We start from the raw sequence: 14862 nt of genomic DNA on the forward strand, positions 1-14862 counted from the left end.
GGGGATGGGCGGTGGCGCCTCTCTCTCTGCCACATTTCTGTCTCTCCCTGCTGCATCGGTCTTTCCCGGGGCTGACCCTTTGCCGTACTTTATCCTTTCATCACTCCCGATGGGTCTTCCCCGTGCTCCCTGCCCCACTGGGCTCTGTCTGTCTGAGAGAGCCAAAGAAGCAGCTGTGTGGCTACTAGGCTCGAGTTGGAACGAATTTGGTGGATCCAACCTGTGCATATTGATTTTTCTGAGTTTAGCACAGAGACCATGACACGCTCAGGCCCTGATGAGAAGTGTCTGTGTGTTTTGGGGTCGGGGGGTATCTCTATGTTTGGGGGGTATCTGGCAAAGGCTGGAAATGAGGGCTGTAAGGCTGGGGTGGGGTTCCCCGGGCTTGATGGTGGGAGAGGGTCCTACTCTGGGTCTCTTTTGGGCCCGTTATCCAAAGGCCTATGCAAGAGTGCCAGGGCGGAGAGGGCATCGATGGAATGTTTTCTGTGCACAGAGCACAGTACTGAGCACTGGGAGAGCACTCCCGGCTGGGAATCAAGATCAGTCCTTGCCCCTCGGGGTCTGCCAGTGTCAGTGGGGGGCGGGGCACGGGGCAGACCCATCGGGAGTGATGAAAGGATAAAGTACGGCAAAGGGTCAGCCCTGGGAAAGACCGATGCAGCAGGGAGAGACAGAAATGTGGCAGAGAGAGAGGCGCCACCGCCCATCCCCCCGTCAGCAGTTTTTCCCCCAGGTCACTTTCCAGTGCCACCATGGCAGATCAGGACTGGAAGATCTGCAGCCAGGAGAGGAGAGATTCTGCTTGTGCCGGCGGGGAAGGTGGTGAGTCCGATGGGGAGACAAGGCCTGGAGCCACCCTGAGATGAGAGCCGAGGGGGAGGAAAGGTGGGAGGGACAGACCAGGTGAGGGAGGACGGACCCCCCCATCACTCCCTTTAACCAATCCAGCAAGTTATTTACTGAGTGCCCACTGTGTGCTAAGCACTGCACTAAGCATTTGCCTGCCCTCCCACCCCAGCCCCCAGCACTCTCAGCTGATGGTATTCATGGGGAGAGTCAACTTGAAGGGAGGGTTAGGCCCACAGGAGAGGACTCTGAAGGGAGAGTCAGATGGGGGCGGTGGTTCAGACCAAGGGGAGTCAGGTGAGGGGAGGGTTAGATGCGGGGGTTACTTGGGTAGAGTCTGACGAAGGCAGAGTCAGGCAGGGGAAAGCCATACGTGGTACAGTTAGATGGGGGAGAGTGAGATGAGGAGAGAGAATAAGGTTGGGGAGGGTCAGACAGAGGAAGTCAGCTGGGGGGAGAGTCAGACCTAGGGAGAATCAGATGAGGGAGGTCAATGTGTCTGTTCATTGTTATACTGAATGCTCCCAAGAACTTAGTACACTGCTTTGCACACAGTAAGTGCTCAATAAATGCAATCGAATGAATGAATGAATGATTGGAGTAGGATTTGATCTCCATTTTACAAATGAGGAAACTGAGGCATAGAGAAGTTAAGTGATGTGCCCCAGGTCACACAGCAGACAAGTGTAAGATCTCTATGGTTAAGGAATGGAGGGTCTACAAACTCTGTTATATTCTACTGTCCCAAACTCTCAGTAGAGGGCTCTGTACAATAAAAACACTCAATAAATTTATTGATTGAAGTGGCAGTGCTGGGATTAGAATTCAGGTCCTCTGACTCCCAGACCAAAGTTTTTTCCAAAAGGCCATGCTCCCACCATGTTCATGTCCCACTCGGGAGGTACCCACGTAGACATCAAATCCACTTAAATATTACATTCCCATGGCGAAGCATCAGACTTCCAACCCCACGCGCATTCAGCAGAATGGGACATTCACCCATCCAACGACTCGTCACTTGGTGCAAGCAGAATGGCCTTCTCACGCTCTGGACAGAGGCGACCTGCAGCTGGCTGCTGCAAGTCTCGTTCATGTGCACAGAAGGTTAGAGGCGACAGGTATTTGTCACCTGTGCCCGTAGGCCATTCAGCTTCTGGCCTCAGTTTATCCAATCTCCGTTCTTCCCTCTCCTCCGTCTCTAATTTGATTGGCACCGGGGTGAGGGGCACCTTCTGTTTTCCCAGTTTGGGCTGTGAATCTGGCAGTTTTGGTTGTGGGGGTGGTGACCTACCCTCACTTTCGAGATCCGCCTGCTGGCTCAGGACGTCACGAGATAACATTTGACCTTGAACTGGTCAGTACCCCAGGGTCACCTTGGGACAGTGGTATAGTTGAAAAAGCATGAGCTTGGGAGTCAGAGAACCTGAGTTGTCAACCCACCTCCACCATGTATCTACTGTGTGACCTAGTGTAAATCACTGCAGTTCTCTGGGCCTAAGATCCCTCATCTGTAAAATGGGGATTAAGACTGAGCCCCATGTGGGACAGGGACTAGGTCTGATCCTACTACCCTGTATCTGTCCCAGTGCTTAGAGCAGTGCTTGGCACATAGTAAGCACTTAATAAATACCACAATTCTTATTATTGTTATTATTAGTAGCAGCGTGGCTGAGTGGAAAGAGCATGGGCTTTGGAGTCAGAGGTCATGGGTTCGAATCCCAGCTCTGCCACTTGTCAGCTGTGGGACTGTGGGCAAGTCACTTAACTTCTCTGTGCCTCAGTTACCTCATCTGTAAAATGGGGATTAAGACTGTGAGCCCCACGTGGGACAACCTGATTCCCCTGTGTCCACCCCAGCGCTTAGAACAGTGCTCTGCACATAGTAAGTGCTTAACAAATACCAACATTATTATTAGTAGTGCTATTATTATCTAATCCTATCCCTGTACCTACCTGCCGGCGTTTTGGCTTTTCCCAAGCCTCCATCTGGTCAGTACCATTAAAAAGCTCGTGGACTTCTGTTTTTTCTTTTTATAGAGACCTCCACATAGAAGTTGCTGGGATTTGACAGAAATAAAAGATGCTTTTGCTACTACATGCATGTTACCCACAGAGGTGCATACACTGAACTGGCTAGGCAGATTTGGGATATAGATGGGAAGAGGAGCACAAGTCAGTCACTTGTTTAAACAGCCATGATTTATTATACTGAGAAAATGCAGAATAACTGATACCCATAAACATGCAGGCTAAGATCCACTTGCCCTTCATCACGGTTTATTTACAGAAAATGAGCTCTCCAAGTCATTATTCATTCATTCATTCAATAGTATTTATTGAGCGCTTACTATGTGCAGAGCACTGTACTAAGCGCTTGGAATGAACAAGTCGGCAACAGATAGAGACAGTCCCTGCCGTTTGACGGGCTTACAGTCTAATCAGAGGAGACGGACAGACAAGAACAATGGCAATAAATAGAGTCAAGATTACCCATCTTGGGAATCAACTCATATCTCCTTCAGACGGGAACAACACCAGAACGAATCTGAGTTGGGCAAAATGCTGTGTCACTGCCCAAGGAGTCCCATTAAGTGACCCTGGCATCTTGGACATTGCTCCAGATCCATCTTTGGACCGGTGGATCATGATTATTATTATTGTTAGGACCCCTCCCTAGTGAGCAGAGGTCTTATACCTGGTAGTAAACAATGACGAATTGTACTTGGTCGAATTGGTCGCTGTCCTCCAACCCATTCCACTATGGCCAGATTACAGCAGGTGTTGGCTCTGTGCATCCCCTCCTCTGGTTATGCATGTTATTCAAATGTGTGAGCCAGTGGACTAACAGACAAAGGACTGTGGACATGGCATGGATATACACTCTAGCGTTTCCCTGACTTTCCTGTAAATCGAGCTTCTCCTGCAGTTTCCCTGACTTGCCCTGAAATAGCAGTGCAGGCATAGTGGAATCACTTGGGTCGTGTGTGACAATGATTGTTTCCAGGTATTCAGGCCGAAAAATACATCAATCCACAGTTCACCTAAAATAGGCCTAAAATATCTTGCTAGCAAACAATAAAGACGCTTGTATACCTGGTGGGAGACAAATTTGGGTACTATTTTGGCTTGAGACGAGAATAGAGTTGAAATTGATCATCGTCTGAGAAAAGGTCTTTAGGATTGACTGATTTCATGTGGAAAAATTAATAAATCAAGGGATTTATTGAGCAGTTACTATGCACAGAACACTGCACTATGTAAGTATAATGCAGTTGTGTTAATACACGCAATCCCTGCCCACAAGGAGTTTACAGTCTCAAAGCAACATTATAGTGCTAAAACCATATGCAAGCAATAATAATGACTGTGGTATTTGTTAAGTGCTTATTCTGTGACTAAGCACTGGGGCAGATATAACACAATCAGCTTGTACAAAGTCACTTTTCCTACATGGAGCTCTCAATTTAAGTAAAAGAGAGAACAGACATTTAATCCCCATTTTACAGATGAGGAAACTGAGGCACAATCAATCAATGAGAAGCAGTGTGGCCTAGTGGATGCAGTACTTGCCTAGGAGTCAGAAAAACCTGGGCTCTAATCCTGGCTCCACCACTTGTCTGCTGTGTGACTTTCATGTCACTTAACCTCTATGTGCCCCAGTCACCTCATCTGTAAAATGGGGATTAAGACTGTGACCACCATGTGGGAGAGACTGTGTCCAACCATATTACCTTATACCCATTCTGATGTTTAGACCAGAATCTGGACATTGTAAGTGCTTACCAAATTCCATTAAAATATATATGTATGTATTTTAAATCAATCACATTTATTAAGCACTTACTCTGTACAAAGAATGTACTAAGCACTTGGGAAAGTACAACATAAGTTGGTAGACACATTCTCTGCCTACAGGGGGTTAATAGTCGTAGAGCCATGAAGTGACTTACTTGCCCAAGGTCACAAAGCAAGCCACTGGATGAGCTGGGTTTAGAACCCAGGTCCCCTGACTCCTAGGCTCAGGCTCTTATCACAGTTTCAAAGTTGGGGACCCAAGAGATTTTGGTATTTTCAATAATCAGGTTCAGGTTATACGTCTTCAGTAGGGCATGACTGGATTGGTCCAGAGAAACACAACTTAGATCATCAGGAGGCTGGAAAACTGTTCAAATGAGAGAAGTCTGAAAATATTAAAACTCTAATAGTCTGGGAAGGTGAAGGCTGAGAGAGGATGTGATTGAAATTTATACATTTGTCAAGTTTGGAGTCAGTGTGGCTCTAGATTTTTTCCCCACAACACCACTATGCCACAAAATTCTTTGAAGCTTGAATGTGGAGGATTCAAAACAAATATGAAAGGAGAGGCCCATGATAGGTGATGAGGAGATAGAGTTAGTTAAGAACGCTGGAGAAAAAGTTAGCAATAGTGAGCAAGATCAAGAAGGACAGGGAGAGGCCAGAGTAGCTGGATGATGACGGATGTCCAAGATGGCAGCAGCTCCACCACTTGCCTGCTTTGTGACCTTTGGCAAGTCACTTAACTTCTCTGGGCCTTGGTTACCTCATCTGTAAAATGGGGATTAAATCCTCATTCTCTGATTTAGGCAATGTGAGCCTTATGTGGGGCAGGAACTGTGCCCAAGGCAATTATTTTGTGTCTATCCAAACACAAAGAAAAATACTTGACATATAGAAAGCAGTTAACAAATACAATAATAATAATAATAGTAGTAGTAGTAGTAGTAATTTTTAATAATGCCATCATAGTTCTTCCAATCATCCTGTTGCTATTTTGCAGGTATAATTTGGGGTTGGGTGAGACATAGTTTAGGATCCTATTTTTCTCAGTAAAAAAATAGGAGTTTAGCTGTATATACAGTGACATGAGAAAACATAAGGAGAATTAAGCTTTCTACTCAGGCAAAATAGATTATATGCCAAAGTGTTAGTGAATAGAAGGCATATAATATCTGTCACCTTAGATTTCCTCACATAGATTGTGTCTTTTGCAATTGAAGATAATGATGCTGAGAGTGCTCCTTCAAGGGTGCCATGGAGGTTTATGTGTTGTGGGTGCATAGACATATCACTGGCAGCTAGAGATGCTGTTATTATTTGACAATAACATGGGGAAAGGGTAGCAAAATGGTGGCAGCCACGTGAGACAAAGCCAATGGCTAGGTCAGTTGGAGATCTGCTGCCAGAATTCTTCAGTTTATGGAAACTTTCTTCGGGTTCAAATCCAGACCTACTAGAGGGGTAAGGAGGAAAGACATCTTGGGAATTTTGTTTCTGCCAAAAAACCTTGGACAGAATCATTTTTCAGAGAAATGGGAATGAGCTACCAGCTACATCTGACTCACCATGGATGGACAGGAAGGAGGAAATGGTCCACGATTGGTAAGAATTCCATTTGCTATGGCCATCACGATAAAGGACCAGAAGTAGGAATGTATATTTTTTTTTGATGCATCTTATTCTCCTATAAGGAAAATCCAACCCTGTCATCTCTAGTTGCATGTATCATAAACTCAATCCGGCTTTAAAATGTCCCGCTAAGCATAGGCTACTAATAAAGTAACCATATTGTAAACTGACTGCAAATAAACCAACAAATAAAATCTGCATACCTAATGTTACAAAACTTATCAGAGAAATGACTCTGATCTCGCAATCACATGTGAGGGTTTCATTTTGATGCCAAAATGAACAGACTCAAAAGAGCAAGTCGAGGGAGCAGGAAAGGGTGGAAAGTGGCTGCCCTCCCATTCACTCCAGGGGGGTACAAGTGCACACCTGGGGAAAGGACCCGGTTAGCCCTCTCAACTTTTCCTGAGCTCTGGGGATAGAAGAGAGTGTGCAGGCTTCTCTCGATACCTAAACAGTGATAGACCTTGACCAAAACTGTCTCGGTAAAATGGGAACCCTGATCCGAATCAATGATAGAAGGGGGCCCAAAATAGGGAATAACCTCCCGTAACAAGACCTTAGCAACGAATGCAGCAGTTGCGTACTGGGCCAGGAAGGCCACTAACCAACGCATAAAGTGGTCGATGATGATCAGAAAATAGCGGTACCCTTCAGTCCTAGGAAGGGTAATGAAATAGAACTGGAGCCCTTCAAAGGGGTGGCAAACCCAGGCTTGGCTACCCCGGGAAGGGGCCTGAGGTCGGTTGGCATTAAAACTCTGGCAGTTGGGACAGGCCATAGTTACTCGCTTGGCTACGTGATGGGTATCCGGAGCAAACCAGTGATGTAAAACTGCAGCAGCCAGAGACCCGGATCCATAGTGGGTGTTCTGATGAGTCCGAAGACAAACGACTTTAAGAGCACTTTCAGGGAGTATAGGGCGGCCGTCTGGAACCCAGAAAAACACATTGCGCTTGACAGCCTAATATTTAGTGGACAATTCGGACCTCTCCTTTTCCATAATCAGAAAGGCACGCTAGCCACGGTGTTGAGAGCCTCCGGAAGAGGCTCGGGTGCGAGTTGCGCAGCCCAGAGAGATGCTTGGTCAGCTTTATGGTTTCCTAGGCTAAGCAATTCCTTTCCCCGGGAGTGCGCTCTAATATGGTTAACAGCGGGATCAGCGGGAAGTCTTCTGGCAGCTAAAAGACGGGCTACTCAATCAATATTCACTAAGGGCTTTCCTCCGGAGGTTAAAAAACGTCGGCTCTGCCACAAGGCACCGGTTGCATGACAAATGCCAAAGGCATACTTGGAATCCATGTAAATATTAGTGCGCAATCCCTTAGGTAAAAGACCTGAATCGGAGCCTTGAGCTCAGCTGCCTGAGGAAGGGAGGGATCCAGCCCATAAAACAGAATCGAAAGTGACCACCGCAGCCCCAATGTAGCGTTTACCCTGGTCCATAAAAGACGAGCCATCAATGAACACATCTACATCTGACATCTCCAAAGTAGTATCTCGTGGATCAGAGCAGGCCACCACCATGGACTGAACAACCGCACAACTGTGTTCCTCCTCCCCCTTAGCCAGGAGATCTGGGCCCATGAGTGTGGCAGGGTTCAGAGTCTGCACCTTTCCACTTGAACCTGGGGGTCTTCAAGCAAGGCCAACTCAGGTTAAATGAGAAACTGACAGTACCTGTGTGGCGGCACCCTGTAGCAAAAGGACTACATCATGCAGAGCGCACAGGATAACCCTGTGGCCCAGAACGATGCCCTGCGGCTTTTCTAAAAGGACTGCTGCAGCAATGCAGCATACACAGGGGACCTGTCCCAACATCACTGGGCCGAGTTAGACCAAATAATATGCAACTGGGAGGCAGAGTGGTCCCAGGGTTTGGCAGAGGACGCTAGAGGCCACCTCCATCTTCTCTTGTACAAAGAGTACTAAGGGATTTTCATATTCTGGCAGCCCTTGGTCAGGGCCTGAATTTAAGCTGGCTTTAAGGTTTTGAAAGGCAGATTGGGCCTCTGGTGACCAATCAAGAGGGTCAGGGAACTCCTTCTCTAGAAGGTGAAAGAGCGAAGTATCAGCCCAAATTCAGGGATCCAGGCCCAGCAAAATCCTATCACTCCGAGGAAACTCAGAAATTCACGCTTGGTGGTGGACCAGGGCAAGACCTGGATGAGATTGGCACGACTAGGGGCAATAGCTCTCTCCTCGCCTGGAGAAAGAAACCCAGGTATTTTACCTGCCTTTGACACCACTGCAACTTTTTATGGCTAACCTTCAGGCCAATAGCAAACAAATGCTGTGGAAGTATCAGAGAGCCCTGTCCGCACAATTCCTCAGATTTCCCAGTAATCAAGATATCGTCCACATATTGAAACATTCCCACTTCGCTGGGAAACTGGACCGGTAAAACAGCCTGATATAGGGCTCTGGAAAAGATAGTGAGGAAATGCCCGAACCCCTGGGGGCAATCGCGTCCAGGTCAGCTGACAGTTGCCCCAAGTGAAGGCAAAGTGGTACTGGCTTTCAGGGGATACTGGGATAGTGAAGGACGCCCCAGTCAAATCAATGCAGGTAAATAGGTAACGTGAGCTAATTCCACTAATTACAGAGGTCGGGCTAGGACCACTCCATGAATAGGGGTGACATAAGCATCCATGGCCTGCTGGTCCTGCACAAAATACTAAGTCGGGGGTTTCCTCGGCTTACGTACTGGCAACACTGGAGCATTGCAGGGAGAACTGCAGTCGAAGAGGATTTCGTTTTCCAAGAACTCAGAGATAAATGGCTCCAACCCTTTGTGCCCCTCTGGGGACATGGGATATTGCCGGACACAGAGGGGAGATTTATAGAGCAGGGTATCCATAATAACCGGTTCAGTTCCCTGGAGGAAACCCACGTCTGCCGGGCCAGACTCCAAAAGCCTGACAGCAAAGTAAGCAAAACAAGGGTCATCAGTTTCCACGGGGATTTCAACAATGGCCAGAAGGGAGCCTTGGCCTTTCGGGCTTGGCCGCATCTCGGACCTCTGGTCCCCTTATTCCCAGTTGGCTCTTTTGCCTCAGGACGCCGACACGATTGCGCCGGGACTTCCTCTCCCTTGGAGCCGCATCTCGGACTGACGGTCCCCTTGTTCCCGGCTGAATCTTCCTCCTCTGGACGCCGCCACGTGGGCCTGGGACCTCCTCTCCCTTGGACCCGCCCCCCGAACCGCTGGTCCCCCTTATTCCCGGCTGAACTTCCTCCTCTAGATGCCGACACGGATGTTCCGGGATGCGCTGGGATCTCTCTTCCTGAGAAGTCCACGCCATCAGACTTCAGTGACCTACCTCCGGGCTCATGGTCGTCTCCCCAACCCGGACATCTGCACCCCCTCCCAAGGACTCCGACCCCAAGGACCACCCCTGCCCGCCGGCCACCGCAGGCCCCGCAGCCTCCAGAACGACGAGTAGTTTCCAGACGTTGCCCCATCTCTCCCTGACCTTCCTACTTCCAACCCCTCTGGTCTAGCACCCTCTTGAAGTCCGTCGAGGAAGCAAACTCGGACCATGGGACACTGCATTCCCCAGCACCGCCACCCCTCCCAGAGTCGTGGGACATTGTGCTCCCCTGCTCCCCCCGGCCCTGGATTTTGGACATTACATCCCCAACCTCCGCCCCCCCCTCCGCCCAGAAACAGCCATCCACTGGGGAGCCCTCACTCCCTCCGCCCCTGTGCTCTGACTAGAGGTGAATGATTTCCCCCGCTCCCCCCGCCCCGCCCTCCAGGGCAATGGCCTTTTCTCACTCTGTTACTTTAGCTGCTACCTGCGCCCATACCTACTCATCTCGCCCCTGTTGCGTGGATATCTACTCCTCTCCCCATGAGTTTCCTCTCCTCTATCCCCCACAACAGCTCCACCCTTCTCCAAATCGGCCATCCACAGGGCTCCCTCTGCCGCCTCAGAGACATTTGGGCCTGGGCCACGAGCCGTAGGACTCTTCTTGCCGCTAGCCTTTTTATTTTAACCTGATAGATACATAGACAAGTCAACATTCTACCCTGGACATCACCCGCTTATTAATAATATTTCATTGTATCATATTACTATATTATCGCTATCGCACGTTATTGTTAGTTGTTCTCAGTGCTGCCACTTAACTCACTGACTTCACCATGACCTTCCACCCCCCCTCCTCCTATTTGCCCCTCCCAATCCTCACCTTCCCCTTCCCCTCTCCAACCTAGCTCTTTCCCGCACTTTCCGCTGCCTCCTACCCCTTCCCCACCCCCTCCCTAGAATCCCACTTTACCAGCGCCGTCCCTCATCCCCCTCCCCTTGTACTATTCCACTCCGAACCCTTTCCTCCCATCCCCTTCCCTTCCCTCTTCCCCGCCCATGTCCCATCCGAGGTCCGTCCCAACTCCACCCCTCATCCCCCTCTCCCCGCCCAAGTCCCCGCCAAATCATTCCCATCCAAACACTCCCCTCCTCCCGCTCCCTTCCCCCTCTCTCCTCCTCCACATTTGCTGTCAAGTGTGGTCTATGAACCCCCCCACACCATTATGGGTAAGCTCCCTTTCATCCTTGACCTGTTCCTTTCCCGCTCTCTCCTCCTCGCCCTGACGGAGACCTGGCATACCCCTGAGGACACGGTCTCTTCTGCTGCCTCCAGCGGAGGCCTCTCCTTCTCCCGCTTCCCTAGACTCACGGAGTAAGGAGGAGGCATCGGCTGCCTTCTCGCACCCTAATGCCGCATCCGCAATATTCCTCCGCCCCCTTCCCTCTCCCTCCCCTCCTTTGAAACCCGTATAATTCTCCTCTACCACCCCCTCCAGATTCTTGTAGCTGTCATCTACCGCTCCCCTGCTCCCACCTCCAGTTTCTTTAACCACCCTTACTCCTTTCTCACCTTCCTTCTCTCCTTGTCCTTTCCTAATCTGATCCTCGGAGACTTCAACATCCACATGGATGGACCCGGTGACTCCTCTGTCGTCCACCTTCTATCACTTCTTGGCTCTGCCAACCACCTACTCCGTCACACCTCGCCCACTCACCAACTTGGTCACACCCTCGACCTCATCATCTCTCACCGCTGCACTATCTCCACCCTCACCAACTTCGAAATCCCTCTCTCTGACCATAATCCTCTCCCCTGCCTCCTCTCTCACACTCCCTCCCGCTGCAAATCTGTATTACTCCCCCACAGAGACCGCTGCTCTCTTGACCCCATCCATCTCTCCAAAACATCACACCCCACCTTGCCTCCCTATCCTCTCTTCACACTCTCGATAAACAGATTACTGCTCTCAACTCCACCCTCTCTACTCAACTCAGCTGGCTCGCTACCCTTTCCCTCCCCCGCTCTCGCTCCACTGACTCACAGCCCTGGAACTCTGCCTCTGTCTGCCTCCTTCGCTCTTCGCTGAGCGCTGCTGGCGAAAGTCAAAGCATCAAGCCAACCTTATTCACTTCAAATTTTCCTTTCCTGCCTTAACTCTGCCCGCTTCTCTGCCAGGCAAAACTACTTTAATTCCCGCATTGACACCCATGCCGATCACCCCCGCCAATTGTTCCAGACTTTTAACTCTCTCCTCAGGCCCCTTGTTCCTCCTCCTCCCCCATCCCTCATCCCCAGCGATCTGGCCACCTACTTCATTACGAAAATTAACACTATCTGGTCTGAACTCCCCAAAGTCACCCTTCCCCCTTCTCCATCCCCCCCCCATTCCCAAGCTTCTCCCCTACTTTCCCATAGGAGAAGCAGCGTGGCTCAGTGGAAAGAGCATGGCCTTTGGAGTCAGGGCTCATGAGTTCGAATCCCAGCTCTGCCACTTGTCGGCTGTGTGACTGTGGGCAAGTCACTTAACTTCTCTGTGCCTCAGTTCCCTCATCTGTAAAATGGGGATTAAGACTGTGAGCCCCACGTGGGACAACCTGATTCCCCTATGTCTACCCCAGCGCTTAGAACAGTACTCGGCACATAGTAAGCGCTTAACAAATACCAACATTATTATTATTATCCTTCCCTGCAGTATCCTCAGAGGAGATCTCCTCCCTCCACCCAAGTGCCACCTCTTCCACCTGTGCTTCGGACCCCATTCCCGCTCACCTTATAAAAAGTATTGCCCCTTCCCTCCTCCCCTCCTTAACTCTATCTTTAACCACTCACTCTCCAATGGCTTCTTCCTTCAAACCTTCAAACATGCCCATGTCTTCCCCCATCCTAAAAAAAAAATCCTCTCTCGACTCCACGTCCCCTTCCAGTTATCATCCTATCTCCCTCCTACCCTTCCTTTCCAAACACCTAGAACGAGTCATCTACACTCGCTACCTTGAATTCCTCAACTCCAACTCTCTCCTGGACCCCTTCTCCAACGTGGCTTCCGTGCCCTCCACTCCACTGAAACCGCCCTCTCGAAGATCACCCATGACCTCACTCTTGCTAACTCCTCCCCACTTTATCTCACCTTGGCTTCACGAACTCTGTCCTCTCCTGTTTCTCCTCTTGTATTTCTGGCTGTTCATTCTTGGACTCCTTCGCGGGCTCCTCCTCCCCTTCCCATCCACTAACTGCAGGGATTCCTCAAGGATCAGTTCTTGGCCCTCTTCTATTCTCCATCTATACTCACTCCCTTGGTGAATTCATTCTCTCCCATGGCTTCAACTATCATCTCTATGCAGATGACACCCAAATCTACATCTCCTCCCCTGTTCTCTCCCCCTCCCTCCAGGCTCGTATCTCCTCCTGCCTCCAGGACGTCTCCACCTGGATGTCTGCCCGCCACCTATAACTCAACATGTCTTAAACTGAATTCCTCATCTTCCCTCCCAAGCCCTGTCCTCTCCCTGACTTCCCTGTTACTGTGGACGGCACTACCATCCTTCCTTTCTCACAGGCCCACAAACCTGGTGTCGGCCTTGACTCTGCTCTCTCATTCATCCCACCCATCCAATCTCTCACCAACACCTGCCGGTCTCACATTTACAATAGCGCCAAGATCCACCCTTTCCTCTCCATCCAAACTGCTACAGTGCTGGTACAAGCTCTCATAATATCCCGACTGGATGATTGTGTCAGCCTCCTCTCGGATCTCCCTTCCTCCTGTCTCTCCCCACTCCAGTCTGTTCTTCATTCTGCTGCCCGAATCATCTTCCCACAGAAACGCTCTGGGCATGTCACTCCCCTCCTTAAAAACCTCCAATGATTGCCTATCAACCTTCATGTGAAACAATAACTCCTCACTCTTGGCTTCAAAGCTCTCCATCACCTTGCCCCCCCCCCCCACCTCACCTTCCTTCTCTCTTTCTACTGTTCACCCCGTACACTCTGCTCCTCTGCTGCTCACCTCCTTACTGTCCCCTGTTCACGCCTATCATGCCGTCGACCCCTGTCCCACCTCCTACCGCTGTCCTGGAATGCCCTCCCTCCTCACAACTACCATACTAACTCTCTTTCCCCTCTTCAAAGCCCTACCGAGGGCTTACCTCCTCCAGGAGTCCTTCCCAGATTGAGCCCCCCTTTCTCTCTGCAAATTCGGGAAGAGGTTTAGCTTGCCACACGGGTCTTTACTTAGCGAAATAATCTGTAAAGCCACCCTGTTGTACATAGGACACAGCCAGGGCACTTAAATCCTTATCATTGTCTAAATTCAGTTGTACCAATGACTCTGCCCCTTCTAATAATTGATTAAAGAACTCGTCGGTGGTTTCTCCTTCCTTCTGGGCTATTCCATGGAAGGAGTTCCAGTCCGAGGGCTTGAGTCCCACCCCCCATATGGCACTTAACAGGGTTTGTCGAGCCTGATTAAGCCTTGTCCATCACAGGCCCGTATTTACGTCCCACCCAGGATTGTTAGGGAGCCAGGCAATATAATCGCCCCCCTCATTTTCAAATTTACCAGTTTGGGCTGTAATTTGAGACTGTTCATCTGGGGAAAAGAAGAATTCCATTAGGTCCTTCACATCTGCCCAGATGGGTTGACAAGTCCTAAATATGCCCATCATCTGGCGTTGTACTTCCCTCGGATTTTGCTGGAAATGGGGAATATTTTGTTTCCAGGTTATGATGGTTTGTGGTTCGAAGGGGACATATATATGGATGGCTCCCAGCACTGCTCCCTGCGGGCCCGGCCCTTGTGTGAGAGTAGTTCGAACTGGGGCCAGAAGGGCGGTATCTGCCAAAAGGGGCGAAGGGCACGATAACCCAGCGGTGGTGGAGGAGGGGAGACGGCAGAGGTGGATATAATGAAGCTACGAGGACTGGGCAGTCAGGAGGTTTAATCGGGACTGACGGGATTGCCTAGTACTGACCACAATTTAGGTGCATCAAAGGTTGCTCAACATCTGCCTTCTCTGGCACATTTAAATTAATTTTAGTAAGGGGGTTTTTATCTTGACTTTTGATGGGACCCGGCAGTCCCTCTGATAAGTTTGCCCCACAATACCAATAACACATCTCATCGAACCTTGAGCAGATCAAAATTTCACTTAAAGGCTACAGGGCTGTAGGATCAAGAGTACTCCCTTCTGGCCAAAATTAGAGACCCTGCCAATCAGTTAAATTAGTCCAAGAGTCATGCCACCATCTCAATTGCTTTTTCATCATTCC

Source organism: Ornithorhynchus anatinus, chromosome 12 (genome assembly GCF_004115215.2).
Source record: "Ornithorhynchus anatinus isolate Pmale09 chromosome 12, mOrnAna1.pri.v4, whole genome shotgun sequence".
Lineage (NCBI taxonomy): Eukaryota > Metazoa > Chordata > Mammalia > Monotremata > Ornithorhynchidae > Ornithorhynchus > Ornithorhynchus anatinus.